This window comes from Bubalus kerabau, chromosome 18 (assembly GCF_029407905.1).
Source record: "Bubalus kerabau isolate K-KA32 ecotype Philippines breed swamp buffalo chromosome 18, PCC_UOA_SB_1v2, whole genome shotgun sequence".
Lineage (NCBI taxonomy): Eukaryota > Metazoa > Chordata > Mammalia > Artiodactyla > Bovidae > Bubalus > Bubalus kerabau.
Window position 1 is genome coordinate 8,145,412 of NC_073641.1, and position 23,852 is coordinate 8,169,263.

At 42.7% G+C, this 23,852-nt stretch overlaps 1 pseudogene; it reads right to left on the minus strand.

Moving 5' to 3' along the window:
* Nucleotides 1-19,365: 19,365 nt before the first annotated feature.
* LOC129633361 (ribose-phosphate pyrophosphokinase 1-like) lies at nt 19,366-20,286 on the minus strand (annotated as a pseudogene).
* Between the last annotated feature and the right edge of the window lie 3,566 nt (nt 20,287-23,852).

Here is a 23,852-nt window from a genome sequence, read left to right on the forward strand (position 1 = left end):
CAACAAACTAAGAATACAAGGAAATCTCTTCAACATAGTGAAAGTCATATATGAAAGCCTCATAGCTAAAAGCCTCATAGCTAACATGTTCAGTTCAGTCACTCAGTCGTGTCTGACTCTTGGCAACCCCATGAATCTCAGCACACCAGGCCTCCCTGTCCATCACCATCTCCCAGAGTTCACTCAAACTCACATCCATCGAGTCCGTGATGCCATCCAGCCATCTCATCCTCTGTCGTCCCCTTTTCCTCCTGCCCCAAATCCCTCCCAGCATCAGAGTCTTTTCCAATGAGTCAACTCTTCGCAGGAGGTGGCCAAAGTACTGGAGTTTCAGCTTTAGCATCATTCCATCCAAAGAATACCCAGGGCTCATCTCCTTCAGAATGGACTGGTTGGATCTCCTTGCAGTCCAAGGGACTCTCAAGAGTCTTCTCCAACTGTTCAAAAGCATCAATTCTTCGGCGCTCAGCTTTTCTTTACAGTCCAACTCTCACATCCATATGTGACCACAGGAAAAACCATAGCCTTGACTAGACAGACCTTTGTTGGCAAAATAATGTCTCTGCTTTTCATTATGTTACCTACGTTGGTCATAACTTTCCTTCCAAGGAGCAAGCATCTTTTAATTTCATGGTTGCAGTCACCATCAGCAGTGATTTTTGGAGCCCAAAAAAATAAAGTCTGACACTGTTTCCACTGTTTCCCCATCTATTTCCCATGAAGTAATGGGACCAGATGCCATGATCTTCATTTTCTGAATGTTGAGCTTTAAGCCAACTTTTTCAATCTCCTCTTTCACTCTCATCAAGAGGCTTTTTAGTTCCTCTTCACTTTCTGCCATAAGGGTGGTGTCATCTGCATATCTGAGGTTATTAATATTTCTCCCAGCAATCTTGATTCCAGCTTGTGCTTCTTCTGGTCCAGCATTTCTCATGATGTACTCTGCATATAAGTTAAATAAGCAAGGTGACAATATACAGCCTTGACATACTCCTTTTCCTATTTGGAACCAGTCTGTTGTTCCATGTCCAGTTTTAACTGTTGCTTCCTGACTGCATACAGATTTCTCAAGAGGCAGGTCAGGTGGTCTGGTATTCCCATCTCTTGAAGAATTAATTTTCCACAGTTTGTTGTGATCCACACAGTCAAAGGCTTTGGCGTAGTCAATAAAAGCAGAAATAGATGTTTTTCTGGAACTCTCTTGCTTTTTCCATGATCCAGCGGATGTTGGCAATTTGATCTCTGGTTCCTCTGCCTTTTCTAAAACCAGCTTGACCATCTGGAAGTTCACGGTTCACATATTGCTGAAGCCTGGCTTGGAGAATTTTGAGCATGACTTTACTAGCGTGTGAGATGCGTGCAATTGTGCAGTAGTTTGAGCATTCTTTGGCATTGCCTTTCTTCAGGATTGGAATGAAAACTGACCTTTACCAGTCCTGTGGCCACTGCCGAGTTTTCCAAATTTGCTGGCATATTGAGTGCAGCACCTTCACAGCATCATCTTTTAGGATTTGAAATAGCTCAACTGGAATTCCATCACATCCACTAGATTTGTTTGTGAGGATGCTTCCAAAGTCATCATATGGCGCATCAATTCCACTTCTGAGTATACCCAAAAGAATTGAAGGCAGGTTCTTGAAAAGATATTTGTACACCCTTGTTCACAGTGGTAGTATTCACAAAAGTCAAAAGGTAGAATCAACCAAGTATCCACTGATTAATAAATGTACAAAATGTACTATATACATGCAATGGAATAGTAGCCAAAAAGGAATGAAATCTGATGCATGTTATAACATGACTGAACCTGAGGACATTATGGTGAGTGAATTAAACCATTTATCAAAGGGCATACACTGTATGATTGCACTTGCATGAAGCATCTAGAACAGAAAATTGTATAAATACAGAAGTAAAATGACAGTTTAGGGGCTGTGGGAGGGGAGAATGAGGAGGTACTATGTAACAGGTATAGTTTTAGGTTTATAAGATAAAAAGAGCTCTAAAATGGCTTACACAACAATGCAAAAGTACTTAACACTGAACTATACTCTGCAGCTTAGTTTGGTTTAAAATGGTTAAGGGGGCAAATTCTTTTTTTTTAAGAGGACAAATTTTATGTTATGTGTATTTTGTGCTCAGATGCTCAGTTTTGTCCAACTCTTTGCATATGTTACCACAATTTACTTTTTTTTAAGTTTAAATATAAAAAAGACAACAAAATAAAAAGAAATTCACAGAAACAACAATGACAAAACCAAAACCAAGTGAAACAACATGACGGGATGTCATTTCTGAGACACAGATTGAAAAGACTGTAACTTCCGTCTTACTCTCCTGCTTATCCTGAGAAAACTTGCTGCCATGTTGAAAATGCCCATGTGGCAAGTCATTAAGGATGGCCTCCAGCCAACAGCCAGCAAGAAACTAGGGCCCTCAGTTTAATATCCTGCAAGAAACTGAATCCTGCCAATGACCACATAGGTAAGCTTGGAAGCAAATTCTTCTCCAGTTGAACCCTGAGATGACTATAGCCCTGATCAACACGTTGATCACAGCCTGGGACAGACTCTGAGCTGGGGCCCAGCTGTACTGTGCGCACATTCGTGCCCTAGGAAAGCTATGAAATAATAAATATTATTTTCAGCCACTAAGTTTTGAGGTGACTAGTTACACAGCAATAGCTTGCCAAATAAAAGGACATTGAAATGAAAAGAGAATAAGCAAACAGTAAGAACAATAAGAGAACAAGTGAGTGATGTCTGAAGCATGTCTAGCTGCAAAGTTTCCTTTTTACACCATTGAAATTCTTCCCAAAACCTCTTCCTGGGTGAGGAAAACAGTTGATGGAGACCATACTACATTTCAACATTTTCAACACGGGTGGCTCTGCCCGAGGAGGATTCATGGTTCCTGGACTTGCAGGAAGCTGAAGTGTTTTCCTGGTAAATATGTATTTAAAAGATAGAAATAAGAACACTTGGTTGTATTCTCTGTGTGTGTGTTAAAACCATTCTATTTGAGTCAAACAATTTAGAAACTGCAATCACTGTAAGGGATATTAATGTCAGTCACAGACGACTGAAGCATTTAAACCAATTCACTCCATCCTTCCAGAAATTAGAAACATCTGAGAATTTACAATTATAGGAAAAATAAATGTCTTCCTGACTCCCAGGATGAAGTTCCATATTTAAGAAAGCTAGTTAAAGACTGTAATCTACATTCCAAAGAGAATCCTGTTACTCAGAGACTTGGCCTTATAAATCTAGGTTCCAAAATTAGAATGAGGCTACCCCCTAAGGCCTGACAAATAGAGCCAAAGGCTCTGCTGGCCACTAGACCAGCAGCAGCCCCAGGCCCCTCTCCACCGCAGCAGCAAGAAGGCACCTGGTGACGTCACCCGTGAGCTGATGATATGATGGTGGTAATGGGAAGCCTAGCCACCCAGTTCTGAGCAACTCAAACATGCAGGGCTGCAAGTCCATGGCAGTGCAGGAAGTAATGCAGTGTAGTCGTTCAAAGTATGGGCATTAGAGCTGATAACCAGAGCAGGAATTCAGGCTCCGCCACTTCTAGCTGAATAACTTTGGCAGGTTTTTTGGACCCTCCTTGTCTCTTTTCTTGCCTGTAAAATGGACTTATAGTAGTTACTAAAAGGTAATTATGAGGATTAAATAGCATAAAGCACATAAATCACACAAAACAGTGCCTGGTACAGAGCTGCTGCTGCTGCTGCTAAGTCACTTCAGTTGTGTCTGACTCTATGTGACCCCATAGACGGCAGCCCACCAGGCTCCCCCATCCCTGGGATTCTCCAGGCAAGAACACTGGAGTGGGTTGCCATTTCCTTCTCCAACGCATGAAAGTGAAAAGTGAAAGTGAAGTCGCTCAGTCGTGTTTGACTGTTAGCAACCCCATGGACTGCAGCCTCCCAGGCTCCTCTGTCCATGGGATTTTCTAGGCAAGAGTACTGGAGTGGGATGCCATTGCCTTCTCTGGTACAGGGCTAGCAGTCAATGAATGTGTAATAATAGCAATAAGAATTATCATTATTAATTATCATCATTACTATCACTATCACCTTTGTTATTTCTTAGAATCAGATTCATTTTGATATTTGGCAAAACTAATACAGTTATGTAAAGTTTAAAAATAAAATAAAATTAAAAAAAAAAAAAAAGAATCAGTACAGTAATAATGCTAACCTGGATTCAGGAATGGGCTTTTCTCTTTTCCAAAGGAGGAAAATAGAAACTCAGAGGAGTGAGATGTCTTTTCTAAGGTCACACAGTCACTGAGGCTCACCTCCAGGTGTGTCTGACTCCAAGCCCGGAGTGATATTCCCACTATCTCAGGTTTGGGTACTGATACACCCTGTCCTCGTCTAATTCACTCAAGCACCTTCCTCCTTGCTTTCAAGTCTTACTTAACTTAGATTCTGGAGGTTTGCTGCCTAGGTGGCTTAAAGAGAGGCCAAAACTGGAACATGTAAAGAAGTAAAAAGCACTGGAAAACTCTGTGGGATGAGATGGAGGAGAAAGGCTGCTTCCTCCTTTTGGGAATACATAACACAGGAACAGCCATTTCCTGAATGAAATTTCCATATATGGATTTGTGTAAACTTTACGACATCCCAGTGAAATGTAAATGATCATGCCTATTTTTAAGATCATTTTTTTTTTTCTTGTTTGAATGAATGAATAAATTGGCTGAAACTCAGAAAAATAAATAAATCTATTTTTCTTGTTTGGAAGAGTGGATGGATGAATATGTTTTCTGAGGCTCAGACAAGTCAAGTCATTTGCCCAAGCCTCACTATTTGGGTCTAGCAGAATTGGGACTCAATCCCTTCTCTTCTGACTTTAAGCAGTAGTTCTTGTTATTGTGTCCCATTTCACAGACAGAAAAGCTAAGGACCCAAAGACAAACTGACTGGCTCCAGATCATGCAGCTAAAAGGTAGTTGAGATAGGATTTAAGCCCAGAATTCTCTGGCCCTGAAGGCGTTGCTCCTTTTTTCTGCATTTTATTTTTAAATTGCGATATAGTTGCTTTACAGTGTTTCAGATGTACAGAAAAATGATTCAGTTATACACACACACATTCTTTTTTCAGATTCTTTTCTGTTATAGGTTGTTAATGATATTGAATATAGTTCCCTGTATTATACAGTAAGACTTTGTTTATCTATTTTATACATAGGCTTATGTATCTGTTAATCCCAAATTCTCAATTTATCCCTCTCACTCCTTCTCCTTTAGTAACTGTAAGTTTGTTTTCTGTTTGTGAGTCTATTTCTGTGACAGAAAACAACAAAATTCTATAAAGTAATTATCCTTCAATTTAAAAACAAATAAATTTTTAAAAATTAAATAAGTTCTTTGTATCAGTTTTTTTTTTACTTTCTTTTTTTTTTTTTATTTTATTTTTAAACTTTACATAACTGTATTAGATTTGCCAAATATCAAAATGTATCAGTTTTTTAATTACACCTATAAGTCATATCATATAATATTTGTCTTTGTCTGACTTGCTTCACTTAGTATGCTAATTTCTAGGTCCATCCATGTTACTACAAATGGCAATATTTCCTTTTTATGGCTGAGTAGTATTCCATTGTGTATATTCCAAGTAGTATTCCACATCTTTTCTATCTATTCATCTGTCAGTGAACATTTAGGTTGCAAAGGCATTACTCTTCGTATTGAGTAGGCCAAAATGTTTATTTGGGTATTTCCATAAGTTATGGAAAAACAAGAATAAATGTTTTGGCCAACCCAGTACAAAACCTGATGGAAGGTACCTGGTGAAGAGGAAGCTCCTTCCTCATGGCCTTGCCTGGTTGGTCTTCTGCCCTATTAGACTCCACGGCTTAAAGTATTTCTATTTAGGAATGTTCCAAAAGCCAGCAAACCCACTAACCACATCAAAACCCCTTCAGCTCTGCCCACCACAAGTTGGCCTTAGTCAGTGCATGGGCCCTCAGACTTTGGACTGTTTCCCTTTCTTCTTTGCATTCAGTCATCATAATCTGAAATTATTTACTTGTTTTCATTTGCACCCTCTCCCCAAATGGAAGCTCTATGGAGCCAGAAACTTTGCTATTTTATTATCACTGCATCCTCAATATCCAGTCTCTGACATGGCATGTAGGTGTCCAATAAATCTTTCTTGAATTAATGAATGAATGATGAACATTAATTTCATGCAAGACTGAAAATTTTCATCAGAAAAAGAAGTCACTCTGGCTTTATCTTTGTCATGGATTGTCTCAGCACTGCCGATCTCTGGCTAGCTGGGCAACTTCAAAAATGCTCTTTGAACCTAACAAACCACTTTGCCTCCGAAACTCCCCAGTTTGCTGATCAGGACAATGAGGGAGAGAGAAGGGGACATGTTGGAGACCCCATGTCTGGAAGAAAATGATCCAGGTATGAAGAAGAGTTGGTGGCATCAAAGGTTAGACCCTGGGAGTAAGGAGAGGATGGGGTGGGCCAACCTGTCTGACCAGATGAGTCCGAGGCCACATCTCTGATTTACGCTGCAACTTTGTCAAATGCCCTCTATCAAGACAGCCTAAGCTTCACCCCAGACAAGTGCACAGGCGGCACAGTAGTAAAGAATCTGCCTGCCAGTGCAGGAGACATGGGTTCGATCACTAGGTTGGGAAGATCCCCTGGAGTAGGAAATGGCAAGCCACTCCAGTATTCTTGCCTGGAAAATTCCATGGACAGAGAGACTGGAAGGCTACAGTCCATGGGGTTGCAAAGAATCTGACACAACTGAGCATGCACACACACACACACACACACACACACCAATGCACACAAAGTGTTTACAGCCTGTGTGCAAGCCCTTATTCATGTTTCACCTAACAAATATGTATCAACTGTCTACCTTATACGTGCCAGGCACAGAGGATAGTTTAGTGACTAAAACCTCCTCTTTGCTTTCCGTGCAATCTAAGAATGACTCTCAAAGTGGGGCTCCTGGAGCAACAGCATCAGCATTACCCAAGAACTTGTTAGAAGGGCAAATTTGCCAGCCCCAGCTGAAGTCTATTGAATGAGAGTCATTACAAAGAAAGATGCAGAGCTGTATGTTCTGATACCAAATATGGTCAACAAAGATAAAAAAACAAGGAGCAGAGGACATGGGCACTATATTCTTATTAGTGTGTGCATCTTTTTAAAAAGTTTTATTTTATATTGGAGTATAGTTGATTTGGGCTTCCCTGGTAACTCATCTAGTAAAGAACCTGCCTGCAATGCAGAAGACCCCAGTTCAATTCCTGAGTCAGGAAGATCCCCTGGAGAAGGGATAAGCTATGCACTTCAGTGTTCTTGGGCTTCCCTTCGGCTCAGATGGTAAAGAATTTGCCTGCAATGTGGGACGCCTGGGTTCAATCCCTGGGTTGGGAAGATCCCCTGGAAGAGGGCAGGGCAACCCACTCCAGTATTCTTGCCTGGAGGATCCCATGGACAGAGGAGCCAGGTGGACTGCAGTCCATGTGGTTGCAAAGAGTCAAACATGACTGAGCAACTAGTTGATTTACAATGTTGTTAGTTTGAGGTATACAGAAAAGCAATTCAATTATACATCAAAATGATTCGACTATACATCTATTGTTTTTTTAATTGTCTCCCATATAGATTTTTACACAGTGTTGAATAAAGTTTCTAGTACTATACAGTAGGTCTTTGTTAATTACCAGTTTTCTATACAGTAATGTGTACATGTTAATTTCAACCCAAACCCTAGCTCTGATCCCAGCTTCCTGATTTATCCCTCCCCCAACCTTTTCCCTTGCTGCTGCTGCCGCTAAGTCACTTCAGTCATGTCCAACTCTGTGCGACCCCATAGACAGCAGCCCACCAGGCTCCCCCATCCCTGGGATTCTCCAGGCAAGAGTACTGGAGTGGGGTGCCATTCTTTCTCTATGTCTATAAGTTTCTTTCTTGCGTGTGTGTTTTTTTTTTTTTTTTATAAAAAAGTATCAAATTTATTTCAATATCTAGTTTCATTTTTAAATTAAAGCTATTGGACAATTTTTTGCAAATTAAAATTCATTATTAGAGGTGAGGAAAACATTAATAAGCTATTACTGAAAACAAAATTATCAACCATGCATTTAAAAAAGCCATGTTAAAGAGTAAAAAGTTCCAATTATACTATTTAACTGAAGGAAATATCCTTTACCTCTTTATTTCTAATTATAACATTCTCATTTTGACACAATTTACACTTTTTTCACCCAATTAATACAATGCAAACAAAATTTTTCCAAATATTAAGAGGATATTGTTTACCATTTATGACATATAACATAACTGTAACTCTTTAAAAGCTCCTTAAAAGAAAGTTGAAATTTTAATTTTCACTGTGAACCTGTCCGATCAAAAAGTAAAGGACATCACCACCACCTGAATTAAAACAAAGAATGGAATAAAAAACAAAAGTGGTATCTATATAATCAGCAAATTATCTGATAAGACATGTTAACTACTTCACATTTCTACTTAGCACAAGTGAGAATAAACTGGTTCCAAGGTTTGGCATTTTTACTCTTAAGCTTTAAATCATAGTGTTACTCTACTCAAGTCATCTCTAAGAAAATGGCAGTGTTCATAAGTACAAAAATGATTATATCCAGTAGGTGGTATTCTACATAGTCAAGACAATTCTTTATAAAATTAGATTTTTAAAAATGCAGACTATCTGGTAATTACCAGTATCTCAAAAGCTAAAATAAGAAAAATACAGAAAATAAAGAAGTACTCATTGAATAATATTATTTTGCTTTGAGGAAACCAGAAATGATTCTATTCCAAGAAATAAGTAATGATAAAGAGATGTAATTAATACACCATATATCTTTTAAGCCAAACCACGCTTTTCTGCTCAGAACAACTCTTGATTTTTACATTCTTAATCTTTGTCCAGAACAGAACCACATTTTAAGCCATTTTTGAATACAGTTCATAATCTAAAGCCACTTTTCTTCACAGGATGTTTTCATTTTAGTATTCACACATAAGCTGCAAAAAGGCAAATGAAAGTCAGTTATAAGAATCTGTAGCATAATAAATCCCGATTTACAGTAACTGTCAACAGAGTTCTATACCGAAGCCGAAAAGTTGCTACAGTACAGGTGAGAACTGACATGATTCTTCCACAGACTCAGACTTCATTTAGTAATACTGTCATAAGATCCAAAAAGAAACCTTAATTTGGGAGGGGGGTAGTTTTAGGGATACAACTGAGAAAGTTGTTCTCCATAGGGTAGGTGCAGATGGTATAGATGAGGCAGGAAAAAGAGGCAGGGCAGGTGGACTGAGGTGGAAATGGTCTGGGGGAGGACTTTGACTGTGCTTGGCTGAGGCTGATGGCCTCCTGCAGTCACAGCCTCTGTGGTACGCACACATCTCCACACTGCCCATCTTCAAAGTGAAACATCCCAGATTCCTCAGGTTTGAAAATGCACCTTCTGTTTACCTATATATCTTACCTCTCAGTCTTAGACAAAACAGCAAATTTTATCTCTCTGCATTAGAGCAAGTTTGGTGTGTAAACCTCCCCTGCATCGTCTCGTACCTGTGGTCCTAGAGCCCTCTCACCCATTGTCATGGTCAGTATTCAGGGGGCCTGAGATAAAATCGGGTCATTTCCAGGACGATATAGTGGGAACGGCGGAGAAGGCAATGGCACCCCACTCCAGTACTTTTGCCTGGAAAATCCCATGGATGGAGGAGCCTGGTGGGCTGCAGTCCATGGGGTCGCTGAGGGTCGGACACCACTGAGCAACTTCACTTTCACTTTTCACTTTCATGCATTGGAGAAGGAAACGGCAACCCACTCCAGTGTTCTTGCCTAGAGAATCCCAGGGATGGAGGAGCCTGGTGGGCTGCCGTCTCTGGGGTCGCACAGAGTCAGATACGACTGAAGCGACTTAGCGGCAGCAGCAGCAGCAGCATAGTGGGAACGGAATGTGCAGAGAGGATTGTGAGAAAGGAGCCTTTATCCTCACCGCACCCCCCACCCCCCACAGCCCCTCCTCTGTGGCCTCTGGCTTGAACTGGGTGCAGCTGAGTGCAGGTGATTACATCTATTGCCCAGCCCATTGCTTTTTGATGACCTAAGTGGAAAGGCTTGGTGACCTAATTCTGTTGCCCCTGAGATTTCTTGCCCAACCTTGGATCACAGTGGTAATTGGTCTCAAGTGACCAGGTCCAGGTCTGGGGCCTCTCTGCTCAACTCAGCCCAGCACTCAGACACAGGGACTTGGGGGAGTTAGTTGTTCCTCACCCCACCCCAAGCAAATCAGGAAGACTCCTGAGGAAGTACACCCTTGCCTAGTTCTCTCTGGAAGGCAGCTTCCAACCCCAAAAGCTTGGTGGTAAGTTGACATCTCTGCATCTACTTCCGCAGACTTTGGGGCAAGACTGGGTCTGGGGGCTGAGATTTATTTGCTGCTGCTGCTGCTAAGTCGCTTCAGTCATGTCTGACTCTGTGCAACCCCATAGACGGCAGCCCACCAGGCTCAGCTGTCCACAGGATTCTCTAGGCAAGAATACTGGAGTGGGTTGACGTTTCCTTCTCCAGAGATTTATTTGACCTGCATGGAACTCGAGGGCTTAGAAGTCCTTGGAGGTTATATGGTCACACATCATCTTGCAGATAGGTAAACTGAGCTCAGAGGTAGGAAGATACTTGCCCAAGGTCACTGGGATGTGCTGAATTGTGGTTCCCCCACCACTGTCCCCCACATCCCACTGTTTCAATTCACATGCTGGAGTTCTAACTCACAGAATCTCAGAAGGTGACCTTAGTTGAAAGCAGGGTAATCAAGTTAAACTGAGGACATCAAGGTGGGGTCTAATCCAATAGACCGGTGTCCTTACAAAAGGGGGAAATTTGAGCACAGACAGGCACACAAGGAGGATGCCATGTGAAGATGAAGGCAGAGATGGAAGTGACACTTCTATAAGCCGAAGACTGGCAGAAAACCACAGGAGCAGAGGCAATGCCTGTGACGGACATCTCTCACGGCACTCACCAGGAACCCACCCGATGGACACCCTGCTACCGGACGTCTGCCCTCCAGGACTGTGAGACAATGCATTTCTGTTGTTTAAGCCACCTAGTTTGTGGTACTTTTTTAAAAATTAAACTATAATTGATGTCCAGTGTTGTGTTCGTTTGTGGTACTTTATGTAAAGAGAATAGTCCTATTAGACTAGGGCCCATGTTAATGTTGTCAGCTTTAGGTCGTTACCTCGGCAAGACCCTATCTTCAAATAAGATCACACTCTGAGGTAGGGAGGGACGGGGTTGGGTCTTCAACATGTGAATTTGGTGGACGAAGTTCAGCCCATGACCCAGCAAACTGTTAACGTGGAGAAAGCAAGGATCCATCCCAAACCCGACTTCTCGTGCTGTGTTTTCATAGACTCTCCCTGAGAGAAGAGCTGTGTCGGAACAGAGTTTCATCTCTTTTGTTAAAAGATGTACATGGCCACTCTGGTCTTTTCTATAAACAACTTCTCATTTCCTCTCTTTGGTGGAGAGGGCTGGCACCAGATTCCGGGGCCATCACCCGACGCCCCGCCCCACCCCTGCCCCCTGCCCGGGTTCCTGGCAGGACACAGGAAGTCCCAACTAGTCGTCATGTCTCTTCAAAGCATTTTTCTCCTACCTTTGATTTTTATTGGTTTGTGTCTGAAATGCTTTGTCTGTAATTACACAGTTTGCTGCCTGTCTTGTTTCATAATGACTCATATGAAGTACATGTAGCAGCAAAGGGAAGCACATAACTAAGTGGACATTTAATAATTAGTATTCATTAGGACAATTATTTAAATAAATTAGACTCAGTTAAATACAACCATTTTGCGGTGCTTCAAAAACAAAACAAAAAACACCTGCCTAGTTTTACATGACAGCAAAAGAAGAGAAGGGAGTAGAAGGAAGGATTCAAAGACAAGAGTAGAAGAAAGAGGGGCCTGGGGAGAGCACAGCAGATGCAGATAAATGTCTGAAAACGTTTGAAAGTAACACATTGCGTGTTTCACATCAGTAATCAGAGTGAGCATCTATTAAGGACTCCCTAAATAGCAAGTCCTTTGCCTGCATGATCTTTATTTCATCCTCATACCAAATTAATGAGGCAGGGACTTTTATGATTATTGCCATTTTACAGATGAGGAAACTGAGGTTGGCCCAAGGTCAAGAGCTGGTAAGTAGGTAATGGAGCCGAAAGTTGAACCTTGGCAGCTGCCTTCCAGAACCTGCCCCAGTAACCTCTTGACTCAAAGGCCCTCCCCTTACAGGTGTCGGACAGTGGGAGGAATAAGCCAACTCCCTCAGGGGGGGTGGAAAATGCGCAGTAATGCCTGAAAAATAAGCAGCTTCTTTTGGGTCAAGCTTAGGGTAGTGGTTAAGAGCCTAAATTCCTGAAGGAAACTGCCAGGGCTCATATCTAGGTTCCCTATTGATTCAGAAGGCCCTGTTTCCTAGTTTGCAAACTGCAATAATAATAGTACCTTCCTGAGAAGAAAGAAATAGTAGCTGCTGGGTTGTGAAGGAAGATCTCAGGGAGCCACCAAATCAATCCTCATCCAGACCTTGGTATAATGACATCTGATGATCCAACCTCACCAAGGACTGGCCCAAGGTCTGTCCATGGCAATCACTGAGACCTGCGGCATTTGTCACCTCTGATTTGCCCTCCAGGTAGGTGCATTCTCTTGATGTGTCCCAAGTATGGAGAAGAGTGAAATCTGAAAATTTCCTATGAGGGCATAAGCCCCAGGGCCCCTATCATGAGAGGGAGCCTCAGTCTAGGTCCCTGGTTGGTTCCTTCCTGACCATGGTGGGTGTGGTATCTCAGAAAATTGGCAGAGTCGTGGTGCCTTCCAGTCACTAGAAATGACCCAGCACTGAGGAGTCAACCCCTTTGCCTCATGAACTCCCACCTATATCCAAGTATGGTCTTCATGGGCATGCAACCTGGCCCATCACATAGGTACCTATGCTTAGAAGAACCCTGATTGTGATTTAATGCTCTGTCTTGAAATTCTTCACAATTTTGGAACAAGGATCCCACATATTCCTTTTCACTGAGTCCTGCGAATCTTGCAGCCAGTGCTAAGAACAGTTTCTCTGCTGTAACAAAGAGACCCAGAAATCCAGTGACTTAAATAAGACTGAGATTTAATTCTCTCTGTCATAGTAGCCCAGAGGTAGGTTGTTCAGACAATAGTGTGCCTTTTCCATCTTCAGGGTGTGGCTTTCCAATCCCTTTGGATCCAAAGAGATTGTGTCATTCTCACCTGCCTTCAATCAGCGAGAGGGAGAAAGTAGCCTGGAAAGCACATAGCCAGTCTTAAAGGGCCAGGGCTGGCAGTGGTGCCTATCACTTCTGCTCTCACCAATGGTATGAACAAGATCACGTGGCTAGACTTAGCCACCAGGAGGGCTGGGACATATAGGCATTAGCCAGGGGGGTTTGTTTTGAGATAGAATTCCACAAGAACCAGCACATTGGCACACCACTAAATCTTCCTCAGACTACAGCATTCTCAGACTGATGTTCTCATGCCAACCAGCTGTCCCCAACACTTGCAGTTTCCAGAAAGCTAAGATGCATTCACTGATCTCTCAAGAATAAAGAGAATCTGTGTCTACAAGCCCCACTGAAATTGTGTGCAGAATTGCATACACTTGCATTTTCCTTAGAAGAGGGTTTAGGGGATCTCAATGGGCTCTGGGACAGCCTCCTTCACCCTCCCCCCAAGACAAAAGAGTACTAAGGCAAATACTTCAGTGCTGAGATGAGTTTCAGGCAAAGAGGAGGACTACATCAAAGATAAGTCAGAAAAAGTCTGTTTGCTAGATGTGAGACCAACTATGCCAGGAGGCGGCAAACTAGTGTGTCGCCTCTTCTTGCAAATAAACCTGTGCTGGAGCACGGCTACATCTGCTTATTTATATATTGCCCATCGCGGCCTTCCTACTGCAACAGAAAAGTTGAATGGTGACAACAGGCACCTGCAAAGCCTAGAATATTTACTATCTGGCCCTTTGCAGAAAACTTTGGCCAGCTCCTGAACTAAACAGGTGAGGGCTACCTTCTTCCATCTGAGAACCCAAGGTGCTCTCCCAACTGGAAGCTGGCAGTGAAGAGGTCTGTGTATTCAGAATTGAAGTCCTGGGGCTTCCCTGGTAGCTCAGCTGGTAAAGAATCTGCCTACAGTGCAGAATTGAAGTCCAAAGGGGAGCGGAAAATCCTAAGATGACCGTATTGGTGATGGCAGCTAATGGTTTTCTACAACACTCTCCCATCCTCCGAGAACTTTGGAAGAGCCGCATGAGAGGCAACATGAGACACGGAAAGCTCGTCTGACCGCCCATCTCACTTACTCCCTAACTTTCAAGTGTTCTTTGTTTTGAATCTCAGTGGCTTGGTCTTTAAAATGTGGCTACTAAGTGTGATGGTGAGGGTAATAGACGTGAGATGCAGCACAGAGGGTCTGGCCCAATCCATGTTAACTCGTAAAAGGAAACCTTTGGGGCCACCGTGGAGTTTGGAGGTTGATATGTCCATCTCCAGCTAACCTGGAGGCGGGCATATAAAGCCTCAGTAGTTAGTTGAGGCTTCTGAGATTTTCTTCTTGGCTGTTATTTTTGCCCAAAGGCTAATGTCAAGAGTGAAGGTTTTTCTGTGATGACGGCCTTGGATGCCTTTGTGGTGGGTTGGCAGGCACTCCACCTGAGTTTCAGCCACTTTCAAGGAGGTGGGGCCTCAAAAGGCAGCTTCCTTCCTGGCAGGGGAGCCCTCCATGAGGGGCACGGGGGTCCAAGTGTGGGGATCTGAATGGGAGAAATGAAAGAATTATACCCGGGGGAAAAAAATTTGATGGCTTATCACTATTTACAATAGCCAAGACGTGCAAACAACCTAGATGTCCATTGACAGAAGAATGGATAAAAAGGATGTGATACATATACAATAGAATATTACTCAAACATAAAAAAATAATGAAATAATGCCATTTGTAGCAGCATGATGGACCTAGAAATTACTATACTAAGTGAAGTCAGACAAAGACAAATTTAATATATCATTTATATGTGGAATCTAAAATATGATACAAATGAACTTATTTGCAAAATAGAAATAAACTCACAGACATAGAGAACAGACTTCTGGTAGTCAAGGGGGAGGGAGGGATTGAGAATTTGCAATTAGCAGATGCAAACTGTTATGTATAAGATGGATAAACAAGGTCTTACAATATAGCACAGGGAATATCCTGTCACAAACCTTAATGGAAAAGAATATGAAAAAGTATATATACATATATGTATAACTGAGTCACTTTAGTGTACAACAAAGTTAAGATGACATTGTAAATCAGTTATGGTTCGATAAAATTAAAGTGATGGCTTATGCAAGAGTGTTGGGTCTGCCATCAATGTCCTGTGTGGCCTTAGGTGAGTGTCTTAACCCTCCTGGGCCTGTCTTCTCCTTGGTGTCATGAGGGAATGATGAGCTGGTTCTGAACATTGTAATTTTCTTTGATTCCCACCCTGTGATCAGAGAGGCTGCTTCTTTCTGAACTCTTTCTCCAAGTGTTCCTCATTCCTCAGGAAGAATACCTCCTGATGCCTGGAAAAGGGCCTGGTCAGGACCATATTTAGAGCCGTATTCCCTCACAGGTCCTCAGGGCCCTGCTCCTGTCGATGATCACAGCAGCGGAGCCAGTGGTCTGACTCATGGGGCTGCACCACCCAGACATTAAGGGATTTCAAACTGGAGGATGAGACACTGCTATGATTTAATAGGATGAGAGAATAATGTGGCCTTGTTAGTAACCCGGTAAAACTAAGCTTTCCTAATGCTTAGGGTGCACTGGCTAATTAGACATCCTAAGTATGTGAGTGCTAAGTATAGTGGCCAAGGACAGGGACACTGTCAGACTGATTCAGATTTCTTTGCTCCTCTGGCACTAACTAGCTGTGAGATGCTAATCTTCCCTGATCTTCGGTTTTCTCTAAAGTAAGTGGGAATGAGTAATAATACCTAACAAATGCCATTATGGCAAGAATTAGATTAAAAAGAATGAAATTCTGCAAGAACAGAGGAATCCAAAAGTTCCTAGACTTACTCTGCTCACGGTGTCTGAGCATCTAGGTAATTTTTTCACAGTGCCCTAATGAAAGGAAACACCTAATAGCTCCAGTTATTAATTAAGCAGTTAGTTCCACCTACAAATTTAATAACTATCTATGTCCTAACAATTTAACATTCATTTAAAAATAGTATACATAAATCAAAAGAAAACTAATATTTTTGGATTTATTCTTAAAGAGTCAAAATTACTTCCAAAGGGATATGCTTGAGTCCCACGTGCATTTATGCTCAGTCTCTTCCATCATTTCTGACTCTTTTGACCCCGTGGACTGGAGCCCGCCAGGCTCCTCTGTCCATGAGATTCTCCAGGCAAGAGTACTGGGATGGGTTGCTATGGCCTCCTCCAGGGGATCTTCTCAATCCAGGGTTCAAACCTGGGTCTCCTGCATTGTAGGTGGATTCTCTACCCACTGAGCCACCTGGGAAGCCCTTAGGTACCACACACCTTCTCAAACCTTGAAAAGTACATGAAACACCACCACCCTCATATCCTATTTCACACTGATTTTTGTGCTGCCCTTGTCTTTTATTATAGTAACTGCTGAAAATCAAAGTTATGGCATTGTCAAAAGGGATATAGCACAGTCTAAGGTTGCAACTGGGATCTACCTTGAGCTATTAGTTTGCAGGGTACCCTACAAATTTCAAGTATCAATGTCTTTCCTTCGAAATTTAAAATAGGATAGAGCATCATTTGTCTGCTGCACCACTCTAGAGAGCTGGAGCTCACAAATAAGAACCTTGCCAAGGTTCCTTTCCCTTGTTTCTAGCAACCACCAACTCCTGGAGGCAACATCGGATTCATACTGTGTCCCCAGCATCCAGAACTAGCTGCAGCAAAGACTAGGTGTTCTGCTTGATATGAAATGAAGACCTTCTTCGTCTCCATATTCAGTGACCCTCCTTCTCATGTCTCACTCCCCTCCCCAGACCAAGCCAACACTTTGCCAGGAAAAACCGATCCAACTCTTGCACGTGGCTAATTCATTAGCTGACTGTCTGACTCCCCAGATTTGACTCCATAAATAACAGCTGTGAGGTGGCTTCCTTGTTCGTTTCACCTATCTTGACTCTAGGTTCTACCTGGTACTATACAGTGTTAGATTTAGCTGGGCTCCAATTACTAGGACTTTCAAGTACAGCAGTGCTCCTCACGGTGGGGATCTCAAACGACTTGCATCAGATTCATTCACACTGGGGTGTTGTTCAAAAGAGAGGTCATGGGCACCAGCTCACAACAACTGACTCTTTTCTTTACATTTCTTTAAAGAATCTCCCCAGGTCATTCCTAGAATTGCCCCACTACCCTTATGCCCACTGACATTCATTTGGAGAATTAATGTCAAATGATTGTTGTACAAGAATCAGATACCACTTAACACAGCCCTAAGGGCCCAATAGCTTCTGAAAACATGCTTGCAGGATGGTGATTTCTGAAAGCAGAACCTCCTGCTTAGATCATCTGGGGGTTGATGGCTTTCCCCCAAACATTCTTGTTATTGCCAAGAGACTTTGGGAACAGATTAATGAGCGCTCTTTCAACTGGCTCCAAAGGATCTTGGTTGAGAACTTCCTGGACAGAGACCCCACTTCATCTCCCAAGTCTCCAAGATCTTCCAAGCGCTTGTTTATGGTTTATTGAACTAGTCTCGATTCCTGAGTCTATAGTCACTTTGTCTTTTTAAACCTCTTCTTGTAAAGTGACTCTAGAAGCCTGCGCATAATTACAAATGATTCTTTGTGATCTCTAGGCACTTCATATCATTATCAATGGTGTGAAGTGTTTTGAAAGGCTTACAGAGGTAATTCCCTGGTGGTCCAGTGGTTAAGACTCCATGCTCTCACTGCTGAGGACCCAGGTTCAATCCCTGGTCAGGAAACTAAGATTCTACAAGTTGCGTGTTGTGGCCAGAGAAAGGCTTGCAGAAAAGTTATTTGATGACTCTTCTTTCTCATGAGGGAGGGGAATTTTGGTGAACCCTCAAGAAAATTGTGATGGCTTATGCTTCAGCCCCATCCTGGCATCCTAATGGCCTTTACCTACCCCAAGAGAACTAGATATTCTTTCTGAATGGCCACACTCAAGACTCCAGAGACCACCACACCAACTTCACTCCATCTTGGTCTGCTCCTATAGTACTCTGGGCTGATTAGGCAAAGTAACTATTAGTGAAAAAAGTTACCAGATTTACATAAAACATTAAAATAATTTTTTAATATTTCAGAGGTTTTCTTAAAAAAAATCAGATGAGTTAATGAATCTCAAAGTACTAGACCGTTTTTCTTCATAATCAGACAGATAACTTTATTAGTTTCTTCTACAAGACAGTAACATCAACTTTTTTAAACAAAAATCTCAGATCATTTGAGAGGCCAAATAGATCCAAGGAAGGAAGATGATAATTAGACAGTTAAATAATCAAAAGTGGTGCACTGCAGCACCACCTAAAACCTACCTCCATGGTGGTAGTAAGCTAAGGAAGATTAAGCTACAGTGAAATAATTTCATGTTAGTGCTCCAGATTATAGAGCAGAAACTGAGTTTGCTTTCCAGAAGACTATGGCACAGGGGTCACTTGGTAACAAGTAGATATTTGGCCAGGAAAAAAAGTCAGACCAAATAGGGCTGCTCCAGTCTTACAGGGATTTAGCAGCCAGAGTTGGGTTCAGGCTGCCCTAGGCTCTTGCTCTAATTTAGTATAGACATTAGAGAACTTGTCTCATGTTGGGGTGTGGGGGCTGAAACATTCACATGCAAAGTAGTCTGAGCTTCCCCAAACACGTTTACACACCCTACAACAAGCTTTCCAAAGTCTCCCATCTTGCAGCAGCTGAGCTGTAGTTAAAGCTGCAAGGCTTACAGGATCAAAGAAGCCAGGAAGAGACAAAGCAAGTAAGAAATCCCAGAAGCTAATCTCAATCTAGCTTTCTCCAATATACCGGGTTGGCCAAAGAGTTCATTCAAGTTTTCCCATAAGATGTTATGGAACAACCCAAACAAAATTTTTGGTCAACCCAATAGGAGAAACGCTCATATAACTGATACGGGATGTAGAAAGCTATGCTGAAACAAGCTGGGTCTTCTGCTGGATTTTTCATCAAATACCAAAGGAAAACAAGGGGCGGGGTCCACTTTATTTATTTATTTATTTTTAATCCTCAGTTATTCTATTGTAAAGGGATATAGCTGAACAGATAGGAGACAGATTCCCCATTGTGAATTTCCCTGATGGCTTCTGCAAGGACCATGGAGATAGGGATCGCCTGTATTTTGAAGCAATGCTTCATCTGATCCTCCTGAGGTACGGTTTTGGTGACTACTGCTGCTTCAAAGCGTGTGTTGTTAATGTGAGAAATGGCTGGAACAGAAAAGATTCCATGAGTCAGCACAGCATAAACACAACTCCAGGGGAGAGAAGTTTGTCAGCTGCGTGGCAGATTGAATCACAGGTGTCAGCCATGTGATCCACTAGGAGAGCCACCCAGGCCTTCACGTCGCCCACCAGCACCATGCAGTCCACTTCATCAGCCTTCCTCCATTCTCCACATTCAACCAGTCTGAGACAGAAGTCGCTCTCTTAGCTCCTCCGGCATCAGGTGAGACAGTCATGGAGTTCCTCCACTTAGACTTCTTCTCCCTTATCCACTTAAGGACAGCTGACTCTGCAAATAAATTTTCCACTGGAATATCAAAAATTTGAGGAGCATGCAGGTCCCTGGTGGTACTACGACCCTTGTCTACTACAGAGATCATTTTGCCACAAGCTTGGCTAAGATTGGAGCCCAGCTCTTATCCTTCTTATTCTTCCAGACATAAGTAGGAAGCACAGGCTTACCTCAGTAACCCAACTAGCTGAAGCAATCTTTGCAGGCATTACTCATAATCAAAACCATTCAATTAACTTGATTTCACCACAGCCGCTCTGAACAATGTAGACATCCTTTCCACGCACTTTTTCACCGATTTCCACATAGGTCTGATTGCTGAATTTCACAGTCACTGCCTTGACCAGCCACAGGCCCAGGGAGGGCAGCAGTCTTCTGGGATAGGTCCTGGTGGGAGCTGCTGAAGATTTTGATATTCGGCATCTTGGCCAACTGCCCTAGGCCCTCTTTGCTTAGTGATTGCTCCTGCTGCCGAGACGCAAATCAAGTTGGCCCAAAGACTCAGTACCAGGCACTTTAAGTTGCTACTCTGTCATCTTCCATCCCTGCCCTGTGTGCAACTCTAAACTGTCCCAGTATTAGACAAATTAAGACTGTCCAGTCTGCTTCCTAAACACCTCTCAGAAACATTCCCTCTTCTGGACTCTCAAAATCTCTTCCTTAGTTCAAGTCTCACCATTTTCCATCAGCATCATGATGACATCCCCTCACCCGATTGGCTGTCTGGGTCTTACTCTGCTCTGCTGAAATTATACTTTCTTAAAAGCAAATATCACATTACTTTTGCTAAAATCTCCATCAGTTTCCCAATGGTCTCCGAGGAACATTCCAACAGCGCTGTGCCATGCTCAGGCTTCTCCTGGCCTGGCCCAGTCTCCTCGGCCCGCTTGTCTTACTCCTGCCTTCTTGCCCTGAAAACTCATCCCACTCCTCTCTGCTCCATCCACCTACCCAGCTCCCCCAGCCTCCAGGCCCTTCCTCCCTGGGCTCCTCACCCCTCCCATCCTTCCCCCTCCCCCTGTGCTACCTGAAAACCTTCTAGATGAGCCCATCTCCCAAGTTCTGCTCTTTGGTAAGACTCGCATGTGGCTATATCCTCTTGGAAAGGCAACTTGCAAAATTAACATGCATGTATACTTAGAGTCTACTTCTGGAAATTGTTCTGTATTACCTATGCACTCCTCACATAAGTGCCCAAAGATATTCATTGAATTATTTGTTATAGCAGCAAAAAACAAAATACAAATAAATAAAAAGGGGGATAACCATTCTGTCAATAGGCAGCTGATTATGTATAAGCAATTAATCATAACAATAAAGGAGATCAACACATCCTGATATAGCATGGTCCTCAAGCTACTTACCTAAGTAAAACAGTATAATACGCTGTGGGGATGTTTATTACATGCCACCTGTACTGATATTCACAGGTGGACCCCACCAAAGGCTTCCCTGGTGGCTCAGCTGGTGAAGAATCAGCCTGCAATGTGGGAGACATGGGTTCAATCCCTGGGTTAGGAAGATCCCCTGGAGAAGGAAACAGCTGCCCACTCCAGACCCTACAAAAGGTGGGGCCTCTGAGACGGAAACTCAAGGACTGGAAAGAAGACTTACTTTTACTCTAAACTATTTTGGAACTGTTTCTGTTTTTTTCTGTTTGCATGTTTTTCTTATGTAAAAAATACTAATGATGCACGAGTGAGATCTGATAAAACTTTCACAGGCATCAGCTTCTCTGAGAAGCTTGCTTTAATGCCCCAGGGTAGAATGAATCACTTCTCAGTCTGAACCTTATACATCCATCTATTGGTAAGTACTTTATCCAAACCAAGAGTAATAACTGGGCTCTTTTCCTCCAAACCCAGGACCCCCTAAGAAATCTGTGTCTGCTTCATTCCTGTGTTTGCAGCAGCCAACCTGGGCCTAGGCCTGGCACTTAGAGCTTGCCATTGGAGTGATCTGAGTTCTTAAGCTCTTACTGGGTGGGGGAAGAAATGATAGCAAACCTGTTCCCTGCACTCTGGTTGCTGGCAGCCTTGACCCAGAGGACAATTCAGATAATTCGAATCCTAGATACGGGAAACAGAAGGCATTGCTATAGGCCAAACATCAAATTAATAATAGATATAAGAGCAGACTGAGAGCAGTGACTTGGGACAAGAATCCTCTGTACATTATTGACCCTTTAGAGGGTCAGGAGTGAACACAGGGGCTTCTGGAGACCTCGGCTCTGTGGTTAAATTGGAAAGCAGCAATAGTGATTAACCCTAGAGTAATTAATGCTGGCCACGCGCCAGGCAATACTAAGAATGTACTTGCCCATCTTGTTTAATCCCCAGAATTACCCTAATAAAGGTATTATCCTCACTTTGCAGTTGAGGGAACTGCTGAGAGGAGACGGTCAGAAATGATAAGCAGCTGAGCTGGGCAAGGAAGACACGTCTGGTTTGCTCAAGTGTCCACTCTCAACCACTTCTAACACAGAAGGACATGTGCCCAAGAAAACAGCAACTTTGCAACAGCCTTCTGAGTCATCTTTTCCTGTTGCTCCCACTGGACAGATAAGAACACTGAATTCCACAAGGAGAGAGTGACTCAGCCAGGTGATATGGTGTTGGTGACCCAGCACCCCACAGCAAGTTGGGCAGGACAGAGGGAGTGTAAAATCCACTCATGAGTTCCCACTGCACTTACAGTGAAATCAGACCTCAGAATTGAAAGCAACATAATTCTCTGTTCCCGTATTAAAAAATACTAAGTTTGGTTAGACATTCCTGTCCACGTTTAAGCAATACTGACCATCAGCAAAGATAACTTAGCTATGTGCTCTAAAAAAAGACTTGCTGATGGAAGAGAAATTTGTGAACCAATTGAAATAACTTAGATAGGAAGACGAACAGCAAGACTCACTATAAGACCCTCTTTCCAGTGTGTTCACAAATTCAAGGCATAAACAAGTCCACATTGTAAAACTCTGCTTAATCCCAACTAATTCTTTGCCTTGTAAAATCAGCCTTAAAACCATCAAACCCAGGCCCTAAAACTCGATAAATAGCCTGCCCAAATCTTCACCTTCTGGGAACTCACTAAAACTCTTGTCGAGGTTGTGCTCTCATCTATTTCAGTGGGTCTAATAAACTTAGCTTTGCTTGATCAATGTGCTTTCTGTTTTATTTGGGGATTTCATGGTGGTTTTTCCAGGGAATGTAAAGTCATATACCTTCTAACCTCTAGCTGGCTTCTCTCACCATAGCTCTTTGAACTTCAGCCACAGAGGCACTTGGTCAGTTCTTTCATCCTACCATGCTTCCTCTGACCACAGGGCCTTTGCACGGACCACTCCTTTTGTCTGAAATAATCCCATCCACCTTCTTTACCTGGTTAGCTCCTAAACTTCTTTCAGATCACCTCACTTGTCATTTCTACAGGAAAGTCATCCTTTGCTATCTCTATGAATAAGGCAGACCTCCTTGTTATTTTTGCCTACAGCCACTTACCTTTGCTTTTTAGCACTTACTCCTGTTGCCACTTTACCCTTAGGTTTTGGTAATTTGATTACTGTGTCTAAATTACCCTCTAGAATGTAAGGTCCCTGTGGGTAGGCACTGTGTCTGTTTTGATCACCCACCCACTCCCTTGCACTTTAGCTTGAATAGGTGACAGCAGAATTCTTGGATAAATGGATGCTGCTTCTAATAAAACCTCATCATTGTGCATATGTATCAATGAGTCTGTGTGTGTGTGTGACATGTTTGTAGCATAAATTTAGATCAGGAGACATACAGGAATCCCAGGATGTGGGAACGGTGACACCATTAGCAGCAGGGGGAAGGAGTAAGTTTAGAGGATACCTTAGTGTCTGGGTTTGGCATGGGACCTATCTGCATTGAGATCAGTTCAATTTAGTTCAGTTCAGTCGCTCAGTCAAGTCTGACTCTGTGACCCCATGGACTGCAGGCTTCCAGGTCCATCACCAACTCCCAGAGTTT